The sequence below is a fragment of the Eubalaena glacialis genome, chromosome 18 (genome assembly GCF_028564815.1).
Source record: "Eubalaena glacialis isolate mEubGla1 chromosome 18, mEubGla1.1.hap2.+ XY, whole genome shotgun sequence".
NCBI classification, from domain to species: Eukaryota; Metazoa; Chordata; class Mammalia; order Artiodactyla; family Balaenidae; genus Eubalaena; species Eubalaena glacialis.
In genome coordinates this window covers 18,422,279-18,432,403 of record NC_083733.1, presented here as the reverse complement: position 1 = coordinate 18,432,403, position 10,125 = coordinate 18,422,279, and the positions used below count along the sequence as shown (strand labels likewise).

At 43.9% G+C, this 10,125-nt stretch overlaps 1 protein-coding gene across 1 annotated transcript in view; it reads left to right on the top strand.

The window, feature by feature from the left end:
• Positions 1-5,641: 5,641 nt before the first annotated feature.
• Positions 5,642-10,125, top strand: part of CDH3 (cadherin 3) — a 111,240-nt gene continuing 106,756 nt past the window's right edge. Inside the window, exon 1 of the mRNA XM_061174013.1 lies at positions 5,642-5,981. The gene's annotated coding sequence lies outside the window, so the exon portion shown is untranslated. The remainder of the gene's footprint in view (positions 5,982-10,125) is intronic.

The following is a 10,125-nucleotide window of genomic DNA, read 5'->3' as shown; positions in this document are numbered from 1 at the left end:
AGGCATTATGTCTGCCAGAGCATCTAGCACTTCTGTATGCCAGCATGGATGATAAAACAATTCTGCAGTTATTAGGCATATTGATGTTGGTGGTGCTCGGTTCTTTATAGCTACAATGGGCTTTTATACATACTGAACTAGTTAATTCCTATCTGTTAAAAATGCAAATGTCACATCAGGGAAGGTTTTAATGACTGCCTGGCTAAATTGGTCTTTTAAATTTTCATGGATTATTGTTAATGTCCTTCACCTTACCACAATTTGTATTTTTGATTATTTGGTTTTCTCCCCACGCCACAGTAGATTGTGATTACCAGGAAGGCAGAGTCCACATCTGTTTTGCTAACTTTTTTTTTATTCCCTTGATTATCACAATGCCAGGCACACAATAGGTACTTAATATAGTCTTGTTAGCAGTATAGTGGAGATGTGTTGATAGAGAAAGAAGACTGGCTTTTCAAAATGAAAAGATGCTCAATCTTGAAATCAGAATACTGCAAAAGAAAACAGTGAGATACTATTTCATATCCATTAGGCTGGCAAAAAATTTAGAAGTCTGGTAGGGGGAAAATGAGAACTTTTATACACTGCTAGTGAGAGGGTTAATTAGTATAATCATTTGGGGAGTAATTTGGTAATATCCAGTAAAATTGAAGTTAAGCATACTTGACCCATTGATTCCACTTCTAGATCTATGTGGTAGAGTAGAAGTACTCCCATGTGAGCACAAAGACATGTACAAGGATGATTATTGCAGCAGTGTTTGAAATAGTAAATACATGGACACAACACAAATGTCTGACAGTAAGTGAATGGGTTAATAAACCGTGGCATATTCTTAATATAATACAGTACTTCAGTAAAGGAACCAGAGCATCTGGAAACAAAACAAAACCCCCAAAAAACATTCTAACTCTCCTATTCCGCTCCTGTACCCATGCAGCTAAATGTGGCTGCAGGAAACAGAGCCACAGTGACCAGTCCCACTTTAAATCCCTGACTGCTACCCTCAGGCATTTGTTTCCCTAGTCCAGCCATTGTCCCAGTCTCCTAAGGTACTGTTTTATAGCTTCTGGCTTCTCAACCTCCAGCACTTCGCCCCAGTCCTCACTCAGCTGGTGACCTTGTTTCCTAGTTAACAGGAAAATAAAAGCAATCAGAAGGTAACTACTCACCTACGTGCATCTTGTCCCTGTGCTCTTCCTTTCTTTCCTGCTACTGTGGTTGACACTTTGTTCTCTTATCTAAGACCAACTTCTCTCTGGTGTATTAGATCCTGTTCATAAACTAGAACATCATTCCTACAGTTGTCCTCTTTCCTGCATCTTTTTTTTCTTGTCTACTGAATTTTTCCTATCAGCATAATAACGTGATTTTTCTCATCTTAAATCTATATTTGTAAATATATGTAAATATTATACACACACACACACACACACACACACACTGCATCCCCCTCCACCTGCCACTTCATTTCCTACTTAATATTCCTCAATAGAGGTGTCTAATACTCATTGTCTGCAATTCCTCTCCTTCCAGTCTCTCTTGCACCCCTTCCAATTAGGTCTTTGTTTCTGCTTTTGTCAGAGGTCACTGATGGACTCCATGTGGCTAAATCCAGTCGTATTTTTTCAGTCCTTTTACTTGACCTGTCAGCATTATTTGGTACAGTTGATCACTTCCTCACCCTTGGCTTCCAGGTTATCACACCTAGATTTCCTTATACTTTATTGACAGCTACTTCTCCCAAGTTCTATATCTTCCCTTGCTCTAGACATAGGAATTCTTCTAGGGCTCCATCTTTGGACCTCTTTTCTTTTTCTACAGTCACCCTCATTGGGACTCTCATCTACTCGCAAGACTTTAAACACCTGCTTGAAAATTTTATCTCCAGCCCAAGATTCCATACTCAAAACCAACTGCCTACTTGACACCTCCACTTGGATTTCTAACAGACATCTCAAATTTAATATGTCCAAAGATGAACTAACTCATGATCTCCCCTTCCCACCCTCATCATGAGCATGTTCCTACCTCAGCCCTCCCATCTGGGAAAAGGCAAACCCATCCTTCCAGTTGCTCAAGCCCCAAACTGGGGAACCATTCTTGATTCCTTTCTTTCACACCCCACGTCCAAGGTTCAGTAAGTTCTGTCTGCCAACTTGCAGGATATATGTGGATGGCCATTTCTTGTTGCCTCTACCATCCTAGCCCAAGTCACCATCATCATCTACGGTCCAGATATTTGCAATAAATAGCCTCCTAGTTGGTTTCCCTGCTTCCACCCGTGCCTCTCTATGTTCGAAGTTCAGCAGCCAGAGTGACACTGTAAAAGTCTAAGATTGTGTCACTCATCTTCTCAAAGCCCTCAAATAGCTCTCCACTTCACGAATAAAGACTAAAGTAAAAGCCCTATGCAGTATTGCCACCACCTGCCACCCTCCTGTATTATCTGACTCACCACTCGTCTTCTTTCTTGATCACTGTACTCCGGCTCCACCAAACTCTCTGCAGTACCTTAAACACCCACGGCAAGCTTCCACTTCAGAGGCTTTGCATTTGCTATTGACTCTTCCTGGAATCCTCTTCTTCTAGATACCACCTGGTTTGGTTCCTCACCTCCTGCAGATCTTTGTTCAGTGAACCCTTCTTTGACTATCGTATTGAAATAGCAATCCCCGGGAATTCCCTGGTGGTTCAGTGGTTAGGACTCAGGGTTTTCACTGCCAAGGGCGCGGGTTCAATCCCTGGTCAGGGAACTAAGATCCCAGAAGCCGCGTGGCGTGGCCAAAAAAAAGCAATCCCCCCGCATGGCATGCTCCACCTCCCTTCCCAGCTTCATTTTCTCCATAATACCTACCACTGCCTGACATTTACTTGTTTATTATATGTCCTTCTCAAGAAGGTAAGCTCTGTGAGAGGAGAGATTTTGGGGGGTGTAAATTTTATTGAAGCATAACATATTTACAGAAAAGTATAAAAATAGCAAGTGAGCAGCTTGATGATTGAGAACAACTTACGTATCTTGTTCAGTGCCCTGTACCCAGTACAGGAGATACTCAAATGTTTAATGAATGGTTGAACTGAGTGTACACGTACTAACAAGGCTAACATTGAAAACAATTGAAAATAAAGTTGCAGAGGGATTACATACAGTGTGATAAAACTTTAAAAAATCCATATCACCTATTTTTTTAATCAAGTCATATGAAGTAAAGGTAGGAAAGTATTAAAATACCAGCTTCAGAGTGGTGGTTTCCTCAGTAGCTAGAGGGGAAAGGGTTGGGAAGGGATAAAAGAAGACAAATTTTTTTAATAAAACAAATCTGTCAAAATATTAATATTTGTTAAAAGAGGCTGATGCATATTTGTTGTATGTGTCTCTGTGAATGTTAAACTCTTTTACAGTTAGTCTGCCTCCCTGCTCTTACCTGGTCCCTTCTCACACAAAGCCACCTCCTTGGTCCCCCTCAGTACCATGAGCCTGTCTGACCTGTACATCCAGCATGTCTGAAGGATTTAGGAGAAAGAATGATGGGCATTCATGCTCCCAAGGGTGAGAAGTCTGATCCAAGCCCAAGAAAGGGTTAGTCTTGGTACTGTCAGAATCAAAGTAGTTCCCACTCTCTAGAAATGCCATTTGAGGGAATAACTAAAAAGAAGGGGAGGGCAGGGGCACAGAGGGCTTCCTGTAGATAAGCAACATAGGTGATTATCGGCAGGAGTTGGTGGAAGGAAAGAACCAATTTTTGCTAGCAAATTGTAGTGAAAGCCATGTAATTTTGGAAAAACACTTTTTTTTTTTGACAAACATTTTAATGGATAAAGGAGCCAAGAAATTTGGACCTGATATAAAGATGGTATTTTATTCTGCTATGACCAGATAAGTATTAGTTGTAGTAATTAATGGGGTTTTTGTTTTACCATGTGCATTAAGAAACTAGCAATTACCAATTGTTCTTGAATTTTACTACTCATTTTCAGAAGTTAAGAGTTGTCACAGAGTTTTGGCATGGACTTTTCTGTTGGCTTAGAATTGCTGATAAAGCCTGAAAAGATGATAAAAGTCTTGTTCCCCTACATTCTAAAGGGTACCACAAGAACTGGGCACATGCTGCCACAGGATTCACTAGGAAGTGAGAGATTCACAACCCCTCATTCCTAGGCCCCCACTGACATATAACCACGCGACAGGGTCAGATCCAGAGGAGAGGATCCTTGTGGTGTTAGGGTGAGGCCCCTGGCCCTCCCCACAGGGCTGGGGGAATCAGGCACCAAGAGAATGACTGGAGATATTGGGGGCATCTGACATCACTGGAGCTTTCTGTCTTTATCTCCCGTAAAACCACAAGCCCACTTCAGGGCTACTACCCCGAGTTCTTAGGAGAGCTTGCACGTGTGCCTGAAGAGTGTGTATTCGGTGGTAAGGAGGTGGGGAGGAATGTAACAGACAGGTGCCTGCAACTGTCTGGAGATTTCTGAATGGAAGGGTGTTCTGCTGGAGTAACCTCACCAGCAGAACGTGAAGGCCTCTGAGCATCCGCCTTTGTGCTGTGCCTTGGAAAAAAAGGACAGGCCCACTCTCTCCGATTTCTTTGCCGTCAGAGATCACAAGACAGGATTTCAGTGGATCCTGGGTGGGGTGACCATATGTATTACTGATCAGCTAAACCAGGACCATTGAGCTCATTCTCAAGGGGGAGCTAACCAGACGGGAAGCTGGGACTGTGCTCGCAAACTGGGAGATATGTTTATCCTATGCCTGACTCCCCGGAGGAAAGAAGTCAGAGGGTGGGCAGGAGCAATGGCTCTGTGTCCCAGGGGCTGCCCCACCAAACTAGCGGGTGACCCACCTGGAGAGGGGTTGGAGGTGAGGACAGAACTAGGCTGCCCCTCTCTGAATGAATATAGTGGGCTGGGGTGAAGCTGCACGCAGCCCGCAGGCCGGTGCGCATCTCCCTGTGAGGAGGCCACCTGTTGGGGCAGGCCATCGGCCCTGGGCCCAACAGGACTAACACAGTGGACCGGCACCTTCCTTCTTAGCCCTCGCCCGACCCGTGCGGGCTGGGCATGCGGGCATCTAAGAATCAGGTATGAATTTGGAGTTTTGAACTGGTCTAGACTAAGTTTTAATAACTGTAAGTAAGCACAAAATTGCTTTTTCTCAGGTTATGAGCTCCTAAGGGGGATTTGATAGCCTGGCGAGGGCGAGAAAGCCGTTTAAAATGGTGACACCAGACAGATTAGGTTTATACCACCAAATTTAGACTTAATAGGAAGATCTGGGTGTGCCTTTTTAAGAGGTGTCAAAGGAAGCCCACTTGGACTTCCCTGTGGGTCCAGTGGTCAAGACTCCACGCTTCCACTGCAGGGGACAGGGGTTCCATCCCTGGTGGGGGAACGAAGATCCCGCATGCCTCTGGGCCAAAAAAAAAAAAAAAAAAAAAGGAAGCCCACTTAAGTCCCCCAACACTGTAGGAGCGCTGGGTAGGGAGTATAGTCCACCTAGTGCGGGCCACCCGCTTGCAAAGGGAGCAGCCTCCCAGGCCTCCAGGCGCTGCGCGGCTGGAGACTACATTTCCCGAAAGCCTTGGCGGTGGTGCGCCTCGGCTCCCGGTTTGACGTATTCCGCCACCGACCGGGGCGCTCGTGGGAGAGGAACGTGGCCCTGGCGCGTGGCATGGTCATTTTAGATCTGCGCAGAGGCGAATGCGTCCCGCTTGGTGTTCGCTCCCTCTTGAGAAAGTGCAGAGGAGGGAAGAGCTTGAGCGCGCGCCAGGTATTTGCCCTGCTACCTGCTCCCGGGGCCAGGCTACGCTCCTCTCGTGGCCGCCACCAACCCCCGACGCCCCATGGCTAGAACACGCAAGGCCGGGACCTTGCGCTCTCTCCCCCACCCCGGCTCTGCGTAGTGGCCGGAAACTGCTATCTCCTATCACGTGATCTGCTGGACCGTTTGGGGAGACGTTGAGGTAGTCTAGGTAAGTGGAGAAACTTAAGGTAACGATAGCTCCCCTCTCTGAAAAAAAGTGTGGCTTTTCCTGAGGGGCTGTAAGTTTCTACTCCCCCGAAACACGGTCATAAAACCAAAAACACCATCTCCTCTTCCTCTCTCCTCCCGTCTGCTCTCTTCCCCGGGACAGGAAGCGTCATGTGCAGCTAGGCTGGAGGGAGAATAATGAAGCCTTGAGTGAAGGGTTACACTCATGGTAATGGTAGTCTAGGTAATTAGGACCAACTCTTCCATGGAAAATAGCTTAAGGTGGATGAAACGTTGAAAAAAGAAAAGCATTGCAAAGAGCTAACAGGAAAGTGAAGAATTAGGGATCAGACTCTAGGAGAAGCAAGAGACTAAGTCATAATCCCAAGACTCAAAGCTGCTTTTGCCTGAAGGCATTTGCTGGTAGAAAGAGACACCTGTGAAAGCCAGCAGTAAAGTTGGTGGACTTGCAGTATAAGGGGTACAAATGTAAAAGTGTTGAAAGCTGGGAGTCTGAATAATCACCCCACATTTGAACTGGGACCCCAAATGAAGACACCCTCAAGAAAATGTTAAACTGGAGATAAGCCCTGGCATAGACATGTCTCCCAAATTCAGGTTGTCTTGGAGGTGTAGAGATCCTCAGCCTTCAAACTATAACATTGACCTAGTGGTGTGCCCGGGTGTCTGACAAAAGCAAATGAAAATGATCCTTAGAGAAAGGTATTATCATCTTAGACATCAAAGTATTCACACACTTCTTTTTTAGTAACTTCCAGCACATTCTCAAAGATAACCAGATACACAAGGACATAAGAAATCGTGAAAGAACATGCAGAATTAATAGACAACAAACAGACACAAACACTTCAGATATTGGAATTATCAGAGAAAGAGTATAAAATAGCAATTCTTAGTATTTTTAAAGAGATAAAAGACAAGGTTGAAAATATCTACAAAAACAAGCTTTAAAAATTGACCTAGCAGTTTAGAAAAAAATAACCAAATAGAATGTTTTTTTAAAACTAATTAAGAAAAAACAACAGCTATGTGTTTGACAGCAAATTAAACATAAAAGAAGAGAGAATGAACTGGAATATCAGTGAGAAGAAATTGTCCAGAAACTATTATTGCACAGAGACAATGAGATGGAAAGTACAGAAGACAAAGTAAAACACCTTAAGCCATTGGGTAGAAAGCCCAACATAAATTTAATCAGATTCCCAGAAGGAAAATACAGAACAAGCTATATGAAAGACATACCAAGCTACAGATTCAAGAAGCCCAATGAAACTCAAGGAGTTTCATAAATAAAAATAAGTCCACAACAGATACATCATGGTGAAACAATAGAATATAAAAGGTAAATAAAATCTTAAAAGCAATTAGAGAAAAAGATCAATTAACTTCAAGAAGTAACATCTAACTTCCCAATAGAATCTGTGGAAGCCATAGGAATGGGGAATGGAATCTTCATTGTGCTTAAAATATCTGTCAACCTAGAAGTCTGTATATAGCAAAATCTTTCAGGAATGGAGACAGAAGTATCTTTTATACGGCTAAAAACGGTCAATACTTCTTGCTCTCTGAGTGACCTGGCGCAAACTTCTTTTAAATGGGGCTACCATTGTACCACCTGTTGGGACTTATGCTAGGATTGAGTTAATGTCTGTAAAGAACTTTGCTCCATGCCCGCTTGTAGTTGGTGTTCTTTAAAATGTTTGGTCCCAAGGTGAACAAGCTGGGATTGTGGGGGTGCTGCCCTTGCGGGGAACTCTCCCCGAGCGCGTCCTGGTGGGAGCGAGTGCTGCAGGGTCCTGCCCGTCTCCCGGCCCGAACAACGCGTGCATGCCGGTGGCCACGAGGGGGCGGTGCCACACCTCAAGGGGTGTCCGGGAGGCCACACAACTTGCACCAGGTGAGCCTGTTGCCTGCTTCCTCTCCTTCTCTTTCTTCTTTCCCTTCCCGCCTTTAAAGGATGCTGGAATTTTCGCAGCATCTAAATAACGATATACTCCATCCACAAGGGATGCACCTGAGGGGAAGAGATCTGGAACACCTGGCAATAGGGCCGATCAGCGTCAGCGTCGGCTGTGGTGAGACCTGCAAATCCCAGGCAACCCTGTCATAAATAATGCAGGAGGGGCTCAGTACCTCCGTGGGCAAAATGGGTTTTTTCCCCACAACTTTTTCTTTAAAAAAATTTCAAACCAACAGAAACGTTTTCAAAACTGTACAATCAACAAACATTCATATATCTTTCATCTGGATTCACTGTCAATCCAATTTGCCAGGTTATTTACACACACATATTATTTTATTTTGTTTTGGCTGAACCGTTTTAGACCTACCTGCAGACATCCTGACACTTTACACCTAAAATACTTCACCCTGCATCTCCTAGAATCAAGGACATTCTCACACGCAGCCACAATACCATTATCACACCTAAGACGCTCGGCATGGATATAACTAAATACAATTAAATGATATACGGTTCCATATTTAAATTTCCCCAATTATTCCAGTTTTGTCCTGTATAGCTGTAAATTTGTTTTGTTTGTGATCCAGGACCTGATCAATGGTCACCTCATTTTTTCTTTCATGACATTTTTTGAAGAGTCCAGGGAAGTTGTCTTGTAGAAGATTCTACAATCTGAATCTGTCGGCTATTCTTTGTGATTAGATGCAAGAAAGTCACTTTTGTGTAAATACTGCATAGGCCATGTTATCTTTTTCCCATTACATCGTATCAGGAGGCCCATCACGAAGGCCTGGACTATATTAGTGACACTAAGTTTGATCACTGGGCTACATGTGACAGTTTCCTGTCATAAACAATACTCTTTAAACATTAATTCCCCATTTCCCCCTCTCTCCAGCCCTTGTCAATTATACCACCATTATACTTTCTGTCTTTATGATTTTGACTACTCTAAATACCTCATATAAGTGGAATCATACAGTATTTTTCTTTTTGTGAGTTGCTTATTTCACTTAGCATAATGTCTTCAAGTTTTATCCATGTTATAGCATATTACAGAATTTCCTTCCTTTTTTTTTTTTAAAGGGAAAGGTTTAAGCATTTACCCTGTCTTTTTTTTTTTAATTAATTAATTAATTAATTATTTTATTTATGGCTGTGTTGGGTCTTCGTTTCTGTGCGAGGGCTTTCTCTAGTTGCGGCAAGTGGGGGCCACTCTTCATCGCGGTGCGCGGGCCTCTCACTATCGCGGCCTCTCTTGTTGCGGAGCACAAGCTCCAGACGCGCAGGCTCAGCAGTTGTGGCTCACGGGCCCAGTTGCTCCGCGGCATGTGGGATCTTCCCAGACCAGGGCTCGAACCCGTGTCCCCTGCATTGGCAGGCAGATTCTCAACCACTGCGCCACCAGGGAAACCCCTTCCTTCCTTTTTAAGGCCAAATAATATTCCGTGGAGTGTATTGGGTTGGTCAAAAAGTTTCTTTTGGGTTTTTCTGTAACACCATACAGAAAAACCCAAAGGAACTTTTTGGCCAACCCAATATACACCACTTTTCGGTAATCTATTCATCAGTCAGACACTTGGGTTGCTCCAATGTTTTAGCTATTGTGAATAATTCTACTATGAACATGGGTGTACAAATGTCTCTTCAAGACCCTGCTTTTAATTCTTTTGGATATAGAATTGCTGGCTCATATGGTAATTCTATTTTTAATTTTTTGAGGAACTTCTATACTGCTTTCTACAGCGACTGAACCATTTTACATTCCTACCAACAGTGCACAAGGGTTCCAGTTTCTCCACATCCTTGTCAACACTTGTTTTCTGGTTTTGTTTTGTTTTTTCTTTAATAAATTTATTTAATTTTTTTTTGGCTGCATTGGTTCTTGGATGCTCTGTTGCGGTGCGCGGGCTTCTCGTTGCGGAGCACAGGCTCTAGGCGCGCCGGCTCTAGAGCTCAGGCTCTAGAGCTCAGGCTCAGTAGTTGTGGCGCACGGGCTTAGTCGCTCTGCGGCTTGTGGGATTTTCCGAACCAGGGATCGAACCTGTGTCCCCTGCATTGGCAGGCGAATTCTTAACCACTGCGCCACCAGGGAAGTCCCTGTTTTCTGGCTTTTGGATAGTAGCCATCCTAATGGCTGTGAGGTTGTATCTTGTAGTTT